The sequence below is a fragment of the Gavialis gangeticus genome, unplaced genomic scaffold, assembly GCF_001723915.1.
Source record: "Gavialis gangeticus isolate Ggan-Ray unplaced genomic scaffold, GavGan_comp1, whole genome shotgun sequence".
NCBI classification, from domain to species: domain Eukaryota; kingdom Metazoa; phylum Chordata; order Crocodylia; family Gavialidae; genus Gavialis; species Gavialis gangeticus.
Genome location: NW_017729009.1, coordinates 12,073,045 through 12,086,886, shown reverse-complemented (window position 1 = coordinate 12,086,886; position 13,842 = coordinate 12,073,045).

The following is a 13,842-nucleotide window of genomic DNA, read 5'->3' as shown; positions in this document are numbered from 1 at the left end:
TGACTTCCTTTACACAACCCCATTCATATCAAACTCCATCCTAAATCCTCCATCAACTGTATCAAGCTGCATCCTAATTCTCTCATCCCTGGGAGAAGGATGTCCCAGAGCCTTCCTGAACCCTTCTGAATTGCAGCCTATGCTGATCTCGATGGCTGGTGTGTACTCCTCTCTGGCCACAGGTCAGCAAAATGTGCAAATGTTTCCCCCGCCACCCATTGCCACCGGGTCCCCGCATCAGCAACACCTGGCAGGAGGGGAATCAGCGGTGGCTTAAGTAGGGGGGAGCCTGCTGTGGTGGGTTGCTAACCCACAAAGCTTGGGGGACGTTGCCTTAACCCACATGCAGCAATGCTGCAGAAAGACTTGAGGGAAGACCGTAGCCAAACCTGGTTGTGCTTTCCTTCCACTCAGCCCTTGAAGGGTCATTTTGGATGGGGCTGCCAGCACTGAAATCCCTGACGCAAAAAACCTGCTGAAAAAAACATCTAGGATGCAACAGGAGCTATAATCAGATCATCTCTTCCTTTCTGAGGTCCCAACTCCGTACCATCTACGGATTTGCTGCTGCACAGAAACAGCTGGATTTCTAATACCAGGCGCTGTTAGCCCACTACAGCTCCCACTCATCTGCTGGAAATGGCAGGTACCTGCCTATTGCTATCAGTTGGTAATGATTTCTTAGGTCCTAACCCAGACATTTCAGTGGGTTTTTTTCCCCTCTGAGTCCAGGAGGAATTTTTCGAATCTGGCTTTATGTCTCAGACTCTGATCCACAGAAGGAAAGGGGTAGGGGAAGAGATAAATGTACTGCAGATATATTCAGTCACACAGAGAGAGATATTAGTGCAGGCATGGTGAGTAAAACACAACGGCAGAAATGCAGATTATTCTTGCTTCTAAAACTATCCATGCTACCGCCATCCCTAATGACAGAGACCGCTCTAAGATGCTCTGTGGCTGTATTTATGTCAGCAACGTGCGCATAAAATAGATGATGGGTAGGACCATCAAAAGTGTCCCCGGTTGGCCCTAATCCAGCCTGCTGAAGTCAATGCTTTCCTTAGTAACACATCCAGGTCTTTGTATTTTAGGCCCCTCACCACTGAGACATTACTGCTGTGGGTTATTGTGGTGGGCGCTGATACATCCAACGTGTCGCACAAACCCTTACCGTGAGCTCCCCCCCTACGGTGACGCAGCAGACGGGTCCCTGCCTCTGACGCAGTGACTGACTGTGTTTCAGAGGAATATAATCACACTGCAGAGCATGGGAGGCTTCTTCTTGCAACTCAGAAAACTCCCCGGGAACCTGGGTTCAGGACTCGACCAAGGTCCGATACAAGTCAGGCCTGAAGTCTGGCAACGGAGCCATGCAGAAGAATTAAATTCAGGGCTGTGACCCCTTCGTGTCAGAGCAATCCAGACCATTCCCCTAAAGACGCTTCATTTCTTTTGATTTACCCAAGTGCGGGAATCCTTTACTTACTTGAAAGGAGCAAAAGCATCTCTTTCGACTCTTTATTGGTGACAGGCTGAAATGGCAGCTCTGGCCCAGAAGGAAAGATTTCCGCCCACCCGGGTGCTAATTTTAAGAAGAAACATTTTTGCAATGCTTAAACATGCAAAAAAGGACTGGTTTTCAACAAAAGGCCATGGTTAAAAATGTCCTCTCTATTTCCTAGAGACTAGTACCATAGGAAACCCCGCCTGGATCTTGTTCATCGCCGTCCCGAGCAGATGGCCATGACATAAATCTGCTCACATTCTCACCACAGATGTGTTTTGGGTTGCCACAAACCTCTTCCAATACCCGAGGGATCCCTTTATGGGGCTGAAACAGGGGATCAGTCAGGGGGGCATGTTGCATGGATAAAGAACTGCGCTCGGGGTTACCGGGTGTCTGTGTGTTCCCAGGCATGTATTTGGTAGCTGTGCTGGTCTGAGACAAAAAGAAATGCAAAAATCTAGACCTCTTGGTTCAGAGCTGATGCCTTTTCAGAAACCAAGTGAGAAAGTGTAAAAATAAATAAAAAAAGAATGATCTTTTTCTGCAAGCTTTCGGGCTCTCACGCCCTTCATCAGGCTCAGGGAAAGTTAAAAATGGTAAAAAGCCCCCGGGGTAGGAAATGTGTTCTCAGGGCATTTCAGTTCTGGCACAACACAAACGACATGGGTGTTGGGTAAAAAATAAACCCCTTAGAAATGCAATCCTAAATCAAACCTGCTTCCTTGCACATTGCTAGGACTTATATCTGACTCCAAGCTGGGGTTGTGTTCTGGGATGCTCTCCCTGGACTCTGCTCAGGCATTCTCCTTTGCGCGGTGTTTTTCCCTCACTGGTCCCTCGAGGAGTGCAAGTCCTAGTTTGCTTTAAAAAAAACCAAAAAAACCTCCAGGCAGCTTTTCCAATTTGCCAGCCGGCACTTGGTCTCTTTTGCTTTGCAGCTTTCTGGAAGCTTTACTGCTCATTGCACCAGTATTCATGAGTGCAACAACCCGGCGCTACTGCAGACTTGCAAAATCCCAGGGAAATTTGGTTTCTTTCTGGAAAGAGCGGAAAAAAAAACCCAACTTGCAAGCGATAATAAATGCCTTCGAGCACTGGAGTGACTGACAAGCCCGGCTCCCACCAGGGAGTTTCAGACAAAGGGAGGCACAGCCCTCCTTCCAGGAGCAGCAACATGCATTTTGCGAGTTAAATTGGGCTGATCTGATTGAAGTCAACATGGCTATGTGTTTTTATTTAGCGACCCACCGCTCCAAATTATACACCTGATGTGTCGGAAATGCCTAAATTACTCACCTATTAGCACTGAGAGTTTAAGACTGGCAAACAATCAGCAGGGTGACAGCCGGGTAATTTGCTGGCACTCCCTTCAATAATTAGAAGCTTGGTAGAAAAGCAGTAAGGGAGGGGATATGAAAAAAAGGCAGAATATGGATGTATGCATATCCCAAGTAAGTCTGCTTCAGCCAGTGGAAAAGACAACCCTTTCCATAGACCTCCCTCCTCACACCAGCATGTCTGGGCAGCACGTTGTCTCTCCGGCTTGCACAAAACCCGACAGGCCCAAGTGCAAGCATGAAGGCCAGGTGGAAAATCCCAGCCCCGGCCTCTCCAAAGCCTCTCCGAGCTCCCCATATCCGACTGCAGAGTGGAGATGGAAGAAAATTGCAGTCAACTCGAATTTTCCGGCTCTTAAATGACATGCCAAGAAGTCCCCTGGAGGCCTGACCCAGAGAAAACCTCTCCGTGCTGCAGCATTTACTGGACTGCTGCCATTAGCAGGGCTCTCCCTGTGCTCGGCAGGTGGGGCCGGCTGCCTACAGATAGGAAAGACCTCCATATCCAAGCCCTGATCGGGGAGGGGATGTAAAGGCATTCCCCTCAGTACCAAGGTGCCAGCCTGGCACTGTTCTTTGCCCCTTTCCCAGATGTGCATTGTGCTTTGCTGGCCTTTGCCCATCTCCCTATAAACACTGAGGCCAATCCGCTCTCCTTCCAGGCATATTTTGGCACGTCTGGGGTGTTGAGCAGCATACAGATAGCCGTTCGGACCACCTCAGCCACAGTGGGTTGCTCATGCCATGTCCAAGAGGCAGCTGACAGGCAGTGGACCATTAAACAGGCTGAGGCAGAGGTGGAACAGCTGTGCGGAGGAAGGCCTTGTATTCCCTTCACTGCACTAGCCTCTTACCGGCATGCCAGAGAAAGCAATTTAAATGGAGAAGCTTCTGGGATGATTTTGCAATGGTGTAATGGCCTGGAGGGACTCACTATTTCTGCCAGGTCACTCCAGGTGTAATTCAAGCGCACACCGCCTCCAACTGTGCGTGCAAAAGAGGAACCAGTGAATGCACACACCATTGCAGATCGGACTTGTTTTAGAAGCCAGCTGAAAATTAACTTCTCTGCTCTGTTCCCTGGATCCTGTTTTTCCCCTGGTTGGAAAGACTCATGCCCAGGGGCTGCACTCCTGAAGCTCCTGCCCTTTTTGCCTGCAGAGACTACTGGTTGGATCCCCTGAGTCCAAAGCCCAGTGCCCCTTTCTCTTCAAAGGAGTTTGCTCACTGAGGGCAAAGAGGAAATCTTCAGGATCTGCTGCCTGGCTTCAGAGGAAGTCTCCTGTAGATAATAAAGCCATGCAAGGGAGAAGCATTTAGCAGAGTCCCAAGTGATCCACGTTACCACGCTTTCATCCCCGCTTTTTGCACGGGGCGGCGAGCTGGCAGGAAGACAGAGCTGCAAATTGGCAGTGGCATCCAAGGCAGCAGTGGAAAAGACTGCAGGGATCACATTAGTGGAAGCACAGACATCTACCAAACTACATTACAGCAGCCATCCGCCAAGAGCGCCTGCTAGGGATCGCCAGCCTGCAGGGGCTCCTCACGGCTTCATCCTCCCAACACGAGGCCTCTCTTTCCTCCTCCCCGCTCTCTCCCCCTATTCAGTTCTCCCTCTCCCTCTCTTTTCCCTTCCCTCCTCTGCTCCAGTGTGCCGGCAAATTCCCTTCGCCCTCGTATCGTGGCTGCAGCTAATGAAACAACACGGGTTCCTATGGCTGTGCCTCCAAGGAGGCTAGGTATGGTGCTCTAGCATCCCACTGACAGTGGCTTGGTGCAGACTAATCACTCATTTGTGTGCAAATCCTTCCCCCACAACAGCTCTGCCAGGGGATCTCATCCTTTCATCTTTTCTATCCTTCACTACTCTCGTCATTCCCACCATCCCTACCCGTCTTGAGGCCCCTCCTGCTCCTGTCTTCACGTCTCTCCTAGATCACCACCCCTGGAACAGCTGAGCTTTCACTGTGTTTTTTGAAATAACCTCTCAGATTTGTCATTATTTCCAAATTATGCAGCATGAGGTTACCCTGATTTGAGAGGAACCAGGGCAGAGGGAATCATTCATGGAGGGGAAGACTTGTCCGTGCAAATCTGACATTGGCTTTACCATAAGCCAACCCGCCTTGCTCAGTCATTGCATGAGGAAACACAGCAAGGGAGATGGGATGGTGGATGTTGATATCCCCATCAAATGCAAGTCAATGTGTAAGGACATTTTCCCCCCCAGCATTCATCCAACTCTTAAAATAATGCCAGAACAAGCCAGGCCAACCTAGTAATGGCTAACCCAGCCCAGAAATGAGATGAGAGAGTGATCCAGCCAGCAAGGGGAACAGTATGGAGAAAGAAGAAGACGCTAGGATTGCAGATGAAGACACAAGGGACCTATTCCACCCACTCAGCTCTCCTCAAGACATCCAGTATAGTCCACCCTTTCAAAACCCCTTGATTTTTCCTTCCTTACTCAACAGCAAGAAGAATAGACAGCACAAGCACCAATCAATCCCCATGTCATCTCTGACCCTACAGTCAGTCAACCAGGATTTAACGGGACACACTGTTACTGGGCACTTCTCTACTGGTTTCAAACTAGGCAGGGTCCCTGTGCCTCAAACCTGTATACCAACAGGGCCTTTGCAATGACAGCACATGCGCTGGTGGACAAGTTCAAACCAGGTCCCACGCTGTTGACTCGTGTCCATTTACTCTGCTACCCGGCGGCCTTCAAGCCCTTCACGCTGGTGATGGCATTGCCTTCAGATGGCTGAACCAATATGCCGAGACCATATAAGCTAAATCAATAAATAAATTAAGATTGTGTGTGGCCTAGGCTCTTGACATTTGCTGTCCTCTGCCATCTTTTTCTGTACATTGTCAGCCATGGCTGGGCAGCTCTAAGATTACTGTCCTTTCCTTTGAGGGGTATTCAAAGCACAAGAAGTCTTTTATTTAACCACCTCCATCACTGCCCACAATGGCTTCAACAGCAATGATTGCAGGAGTTGGTGACTTCCAAAACTATCCCTTTTAGGCATGCTGCTCCCTTACTGCTTCTGTGTTGTTCGGTCTGCTGCAGGGCTGAAGCCCTCCTGGGTCTCTCTCCTGGCCTGATTTTGACCCCAGGTACAGTAGTTTCTCCAGTGGTGCAGCTCCATTGATCCCCCTTGGACCATCCCTCATTAACATCATGCAAACTGATAACAGGGTCCATTTGCTGCAAGTTCCAAAATGGCCTAATGCATTTGATGTCTCATTGCACATGGGAGATGTGGAGCTTCGCAATTCTCAGCCTCCCTATGCCAGCTGTCATGGCAAAGTAGGCTGGTATAATTGTCTTTGAACCTTACCATTGCCAGAGCCATCAGCCTTTGGAAAACTCAGGTATCATCCAAGGAAAAAAAAAAAACACGCACCATGATCCCACCTTGAAATCCAACACTTTCCACCCTTCAAGCGAATGCTTCATTTCCATAGGGCCTGTGGTTGCATTCAAACATGTTTTTAAATAGAGAGGCAGGGTCAGACAGCAGGGCAGCAAAAAGCCAATTAACTTGAATATTATTTCATATGAATTGAGGAAGCGCATCCTGATTCTGGGCAAACCAGGAATAAAAACCAAACAAGCCAGCTGGGTTGGAAGCATCCTAAACAATGATTTAACAGATGTCTGAACTTGGCCATGAAGCTGCAGAAGTGTCAGGCAACAAATACCTCAATCAGCAGTCATCAAGGCGATGCAGAGAGAGGCTATTTGCAAATGCTTGCAGATAATTGGCATGCTATGATTTTAATCAGGGGGGACAGCCAGGTTAATCATTAACCTGGAATTAAAGAGAGAGCAAGGACTGGTGGGAAAACTGGGAAAACAATCTATTTAAAAAGCAATGCTCCTGCTATAACCTGCCTGTTATTCTTCACTTTGTTCCTTGGTTATTCCTCACGGAGAACACTGGCAGGCTCCTTTTCGCCTTCGCTTTCACCCGTCACCCCTCTTTGCCTTGGCAGTCTCTCTGCAAGGCATGACACCAAGTAGCTGGTGTGTGCAGCATTGTGGTCTGCAGCTGCAGTATAATACTGCCTCCAAAATGCCTGCAGGAAGAGAAGCCAAGCCTGAGATTAGCTACAAACACCGCTCCAGAAGCCAAGTTGCTAAAAGGTGGCCTAGTGCTAGCCAGGTGCTACCTAGCAGGAAACAGAGCTGTTCGCTCGCTCTGAAGTTTATGATGCTATGAGCAGGTCAGCCCTTGGTTTCAGGGATGAGACCGCTTCTGAATCTTATGCAAGGACTTTTTAAACACAAAAGCAGTCCCTGCATCAGGGCCCTGCCATAAGTCACCTCTCTGGGACAGAGAAACCAGCTGTGGCAGGCTGGCTTGCATTTCCTGGCCTCCCTAGCCATTACAATGGTCTATAAATCCCTGCCCTTGTTTACCGGGCCATAACTCATTTGCATGCCCATGCCCTTAGACAGTGGCAATCAATCAGATGCTATAATAGCCTGGTTAGCTAATCAGCTCACCTATTAGTCTGGCGTGCTGATTTAATATCTGGCTTCTCGCTGTGTGTCTGCTCTGATAGATCTCAAGACCTGGGCATCCCCTGAGCCCTGCCCTGCCCTACCCCGTGCAAATGTCCTCGAGATTTCTTTCCTCGTTTCAGTTTTCTGCCAGTGCAAAAATCGTAACATGAGGCATAAAAAACGTGGAGCATGCACGTAAATCACCTGCCTCCTCTCATCTTGAGCAAAGGCAGCAGGCGTCTCTGAACAGGGGGCTGTGGGCTTTTAGAGGCTCCTGCCAACATTATCATCCACAGACATGAAGCCAGCTTGTTGCTTTAGATATGGAGACTAGCTCTGTGAGGGGGTGATATATGGGGACCGTTGTCGTATCCACCCCCTGGAATAATTGTTCCCATTACCTTTGCTGAGGCACTTGTGGAGGAAAAAAAACCTACTTGGGCAGAATAATGTGATCTCCTCATGCGGTACATGAATTGCACAAGATGCCACCTGTCTGGATATGGAGACCGTCATGGAGGATGTTATGCGGATGCTCATTTGCCTCTTTGGAGAGCAGGGCTTTGGAGGGGGCTGTTGATCCTCTGATGGGGTCACCAAGCAGCAAATGGTTTTGATTTGGATGGAGAAGAGAAACAAGCAGAGTGCAGGGGAAGTACAAAATCAACTCTGCACAATAGTATAAGATGCAAGGGCCCCAAGAGCTCATTAGCACTGAGCTACAGTTATGGGCATGGCTAGAAGATAGAGCCCAGAAAGTGCCAGCAGCTTCCCTGACTCTCAACATAAAACTGAGACCAGGAAAAACAGCCAGATCCTTGGACCAGTGCCCCTAGAACCTCCTAGGAATAGGGGACAGTATCCAGTGGGTTCCTAAATATTACCTAAACCTTCAAACTGTGCATGGAGATCATTACAGGGTTCCCACCTGCACACAGCAGCTGCTCCAATAATGCCAAGAAAAACAACGCTACTGCGATTCCCCTGGCACAACCAACTCAAGGGCAGCACAGATGCTTTATCAAAATGACTTTCAAACAAGGCCTGAATTCTCTCCTGCTTTCCCCTTGTCCGGCCACGGACACCTTTAAGCAAACCAGTGCCAGCTACGACGGAGCAGAGAGGTCTGGCATGCAGCTATCAGCTGCCTTTGTGTTGTCACTTGTGCCTGAGCAGCCTGCATTCAAAGGGCATGGGAGGAGGAAGGGTAGGATCTGTGTCGGGTTGAGGTTTTGCTGCAAAGGTGGGCCATGAAACCACTCCACGGATTCAGAGTCGAGACATCGCCCAGCAAGTCAGTGCGTAAAACATGGAGGGGGAGAGCTGCCTCTGGGAAAGAGAAGGTGCATTTATCAAATGGGCCCAATGACCCCGACTGCTGTTGCCACCTGAGTCACTGCCACGGAGCAGAGAATTGGTGCCCAAGGAGCCCCTTTAAGGGGAGCAATCTGCTCACTCAACCGCATAACCCCCATCGGGCTGCATCAGTAACTCAGCGCTGGAAGCAGTGGCGGCCTTTGGGGAGGGCAAACCAGGTGACCACCCAGGGCCCCAAAATTTTGCAACAAATATCCGACTTGCTTATAGATCATTACAATTAAGCCTTTAAGGGGCCCCAGATGACTGTCTTGCCCAGGGCCCCAACAACCCTAAGGCCACCACTGCTGGAAGCATCTACCGGTGAGGTCCAGATCTCCCCAGAGAACTCACCTTGCCAGAGCTGGTGGCTGGGGACCAGGCTGGACAATGGGATCCTTCTCCACCTCTGCCCTGACCTCAATGCACAGGCCCTGACCTGACACAGGCACGTGTCCTATAGTCCTTGAATGGCCTCTCGTGCAAGCAATACAGCCTCTCACACCTCCAAGTCTGGTGCTGGCTTCACTCACTGGTGGTATTAAAGTCCTCTTGCACCAAAGGGGATCGACGAACAGGGACTTGAGCCCACCCTGCTCCACTGGGTCCCAATCCAGGGCCCAGAAACATTATGATGGCCAAGAAACCCTCCTTCTTCTCAAAGCAGATGGTTTCTGGACCCTTTTCTACCTAACTCCTCTGGAAGCCATCATCTTCTCCTGTCATTAGCCACCGTTCCTCCAGCCACTCTGGGCTTTCCCCCAGGAAAACTCCTCCCCAAGCCAGGTCTGCAAGTCCCAAAGATGGAGCTGGAAATTGTGAGGTTTCCAAGTCTGGAAGAGCTTGTGAGGGCTGCTTCATGGGACTTTCTCCACCACTCCCACATGGGGTTCCCCAGCTCCATCGCAGCCGTCTCGCTGGGGAGGGTGGCATATGTGTACGTCTAGCTCCCTCTGTTTCCTCATTTATCCTGGTATCAGCCATCACATTCAAATGACTCAATCTGGCAATTTCCTTGAGAGACATTTCCTTTCCTCCTCGCTGTTTCTAAGTACAATACCAGCTGTCATTTACTCAATGAGAAAATAACCTGGTTTCACGTCTCCCCGTGCAATTAGCAGATGTCAGATTCTGAACGCCGCACATCCAGGAGGAGGGGACCAAATACGGGTGCTAATCAGACATAGGCAGCTGGCAGCACAGGGTAGCAAAGCGCATTCTACTGAAGAGGCAACAAGAGCCAAGACATGATGCCCCCATTAGCAAATGTTAGCTGGATCCATGAAGAGATGCTTCATCCTACTTGCAAAGTTCTCCATCAGCCAAAAGGAGGTGGTTAAGGTGTCTCTGCAGCTCCAGCAGCAGGAGTTTTGCCCCCGTTTTGGACTCCTTTAGTCCACTCAGCTGCAACTAGCTACCTGGTCGCTGTGAGAAGAGAGTCTAATACATGCTTCCTTGTGTGCCGTGGCTATAAGAGTTGGCATGGCTTCACCATGCCTCCCAGACCAGTCCCTAAGCTGGAGGGACCTTTGCTCTTGCCAAACCCTGAGGTCCTGAATCTTCACTTGCTCCCCACAGCCTCAGGCAAAATGATTCAACTCAACAAATGTTCAAATGTAATTAAGAGGACAAAGAAACTATGCAAGTATGCAGCACCCAGGGCCCCTGCAGAGAGACAGTCCCTGTCCCAAGAGGTTTGCCATCTATGGAGATCAGAGGAGGAAACAGCACAAGGAAAAAGGAGGTATGGAGCAAGGACAGGACTGGCCTGGGGTCAGCCAACACGTTAACAGCAGAGTCAGGGGTACAACCCAGGGCTCCTCTTACCCACTCCAAACTCTGAAACTTTCTCCCAAGCAGAAAGACACAACAGAGCTGGGTTTTGAGGGGTTGTTTTTTGTTTGTTTTTGCAAACATATTATATATATTTCTATAGATAGATAGATAGATTACAATTTGTGTATCTCTAGAGATTTGTGTATCTCTAGATATATATATATCTCTATAAATACACAAATCTCTAGAGATACACAAATTGCTGATTGCTCAAATCACAAGTGAGACTTTATAAAGGAGGTTGTGATTTATTGATTAAATGAGTTAGACACAGAGGTTCAGACACACTATTCAGAAAAACACACACAAATCATCATGCACATCATGCGCACACAGGCATACACATACACAAAACAACCATTTCATCCACACATACACCAGATATAGTTACCAGCAATAGTTGCTCAATACCAGCCCGGGATGGCCAGCCTGGGCTTATTGAGTAGATGCTGATGATTTGAAGACAGCAGATTTGAAGATAACAGCTGGAGCAGGGTGAACAGATGCATCTGTGCCCCGATGAAACAGCAGTAGAGAAGGAGACTCACACAGCTTGGCATTTTCACAGTGCCCTTTTATAGGGATTGGCATCCTTTGTTTTAGTGCTTTGGGGGTTTTCCATACCCAGTTTCTGTTTTTGTGGTTGTTCTTCTTTTGTCTTCAGCTTATCTTAGCCTCGGAGTGTTTTTGCTGCTCACATGGCAGCATTTCTCCTTCTGTTATCTCCTTTGTGCCCTCGAGCTTCAAAGAGATTCTTCAGCCATTTGTTAGTTAGTTACTGGCTGGTGATTCACACATCTGGCGCTTTGTTGCATACATAACCAGTTACATCTTCTTCTCCCGTCTCTATGCCAGTCTCTCACCATTCACCCTTTTACACGCACTCGTGCATAAAGGCTATGCAGAGTTTATTGACTTATGTCAAGCAGAAGGATACAAAATGGAGTTTTCAAGTTGCTTACAGGACAAGACTAACATGGTTATATTTCACTATTATTCCACTCTATGTTAACATCAGCTACTTCAGTTCAGTTCATGTTACATAGATATAGATATAGATATACATATATAAAACTGGCTGGTAACATGGTGAGTGTTGGAGGTGGAGTTATAGATATATATCTATAACTCCACCTCCAACACTCGCCACATGGCCCCAGGGCCCCAGGGCTGGTTTGAACAAGCAGATGATGGAAGCTGCTCTCATCAGCCGGCCATAGATAGGAGCTGACCTATTTATATGGACTGAGTGACAATGCATAGGGGCCTTGGGAGTAAAGACAAGGAGCTTATGTATGCACAGCAGTGCTGCCCATCCCAGCGTGAAGACTGATGGCCAGACCCAGAGGCAGAGCTGTAGCAATACCATCCATTGGGATCAGCAATGCCGTTCCAAAGCAATTGGATCCACATGGACTCCACAAGAGATTCACAGTCAGTACTTATCCTCACACCACTAAGGAGCAGAAACCACTGCTGTACAGAGCTCCCCCGGGGGCTGCACAAGGGTCCCCCCATTCCACCCTGTGCTCAAAGACAGCACACACAGGCCTCCTCTGGCCCCATGGATGTGTCCTTAGGGTTTAGAGTCCATGCACTGCACTCAACATAGCCTGGAGAAATGAGAGCATTGCACATCCCTTTGGGCAAGCACGTGCATTGGGTTCCAGAGAGCAGATTTACTACCTGCTGGGAACAGCCAATCTATCAAGAATTATGTTTGACCTGTGTTTGTACAGCACCAAGCACCACAGTTCCCAGGCAATTAACTCCAATTCCTAATCAGTGAGGCCCAGTCCTTGCACTTCACTTTCCCACTGCAGGCTATTTCCAGCACTGCGCATTTTTATATGCAGAGCCCCTCCTTAGGTATGGGAACCCTCCACTTTTGATTACACTCGTGTGTTGTAATTAATGCCTGCTAGAGAAGGTGAATGCAACCTCTGGCCCGAGCAAAACCCATTCTAAAAGACATCAGTTGAGCTTGCCTGCAAATCTATAACGCACTAAATGCTACCAGGGTCTTTGTGCAACAAAGAGGGCTGTAACAAATGATCTGTGTCAAATAGAAGGTTTATTCTTACAAGGCCATAACTATCAATAGCCTCGGCACCTTGCAGATACATTGTGTGTGCTATCGATTCCCAGAGCCTGAAGAAAAAACAAGACATTAGTTATCCAGACATGTAAAAGGCACTGCTCCTTTAGCAAGGACAAAAAAAGCAGGGTGTCCTCAGCCTAGAAGGAGGGAGAGGGGATGTATGCAGAGCGTCTGAGCCTCCCATCCCGGGAGCTTGGGGGCCTCAAGTCCCCTAAATCAAATCCTCTCCTTGTTGCTTCCTGTAATTTAGGCCCACTTGTTTATGGTAATTTTTTTAAGCCTGCGTGAAGCATTAGGGCTAGAAAAAATCACCATCCCACACACACAGCTGGGCAGCAACCAGCCGGGAAGTGACAGATGATGTAGATACAAGCATAGTTATGTCGAATTTCCCCTCATCTCCTCCGTTCCTTTCTTTATTTTTCCTTCTCTGCTTCATTTCACACATATTTCCTTACTTTTTGCCCAGGAGATTTTTCTCCATCCTCCTTTATTGCTTTTTTTTTTTTTTTGGTTGTTCCTACAAGACTGATAATGTTCAGGCACCGGTGAAAAATTCCAGCCCACTGCTGTCCGGCGGCTTCAGAAATAAGTCAAAGAAGCGAGCTGGTCTCATGAAAGAATATCTTTACAGCGCCGTAGAGTAGGAGTGTGGGGAAGAGACCTGGAGCATGTCTAGCCCTGCACCGATGCGGGATGCGCTGCTCCGAATCCGTCCCAGAAAGAGGCCTCCTCCAGGCTCTTGGGTAAATCCTCCGTGTTATTTATTATGTAGCAATAACGATCCTGATGGGTTCTCCATCAGCGAGATCAAAAGCCACATGCGTGTGTATGTGCATGCGTCAGAGAAAGGATGTCTCCCATTATTGATCTTCCACAGCTCAGTAAACGAGGTGCGTGCCGTTTCTAAACCTGAAGCCAATAAACCGATGCATCTCCCAGCAAAGTGGGCAAGTGTCGGGAAGGCAAAAACATGAACAATTATCGCCAATCGTTTGGCTCTTTTTGGGGCTGGAGGATACAGGCCTCTCGGTGTATGCATGCTTTGTCACTGGGCTGCTTTGAGAGCCGCGGCAGATACGTTGCAGCCCAAAGGCTGCTGGATCTGGCCTGGCAAGAATGAGGATTAGAAACTTCAGCTCAGCTTAACTTGATTAACTTGAGTTAATAACCAGCTCCT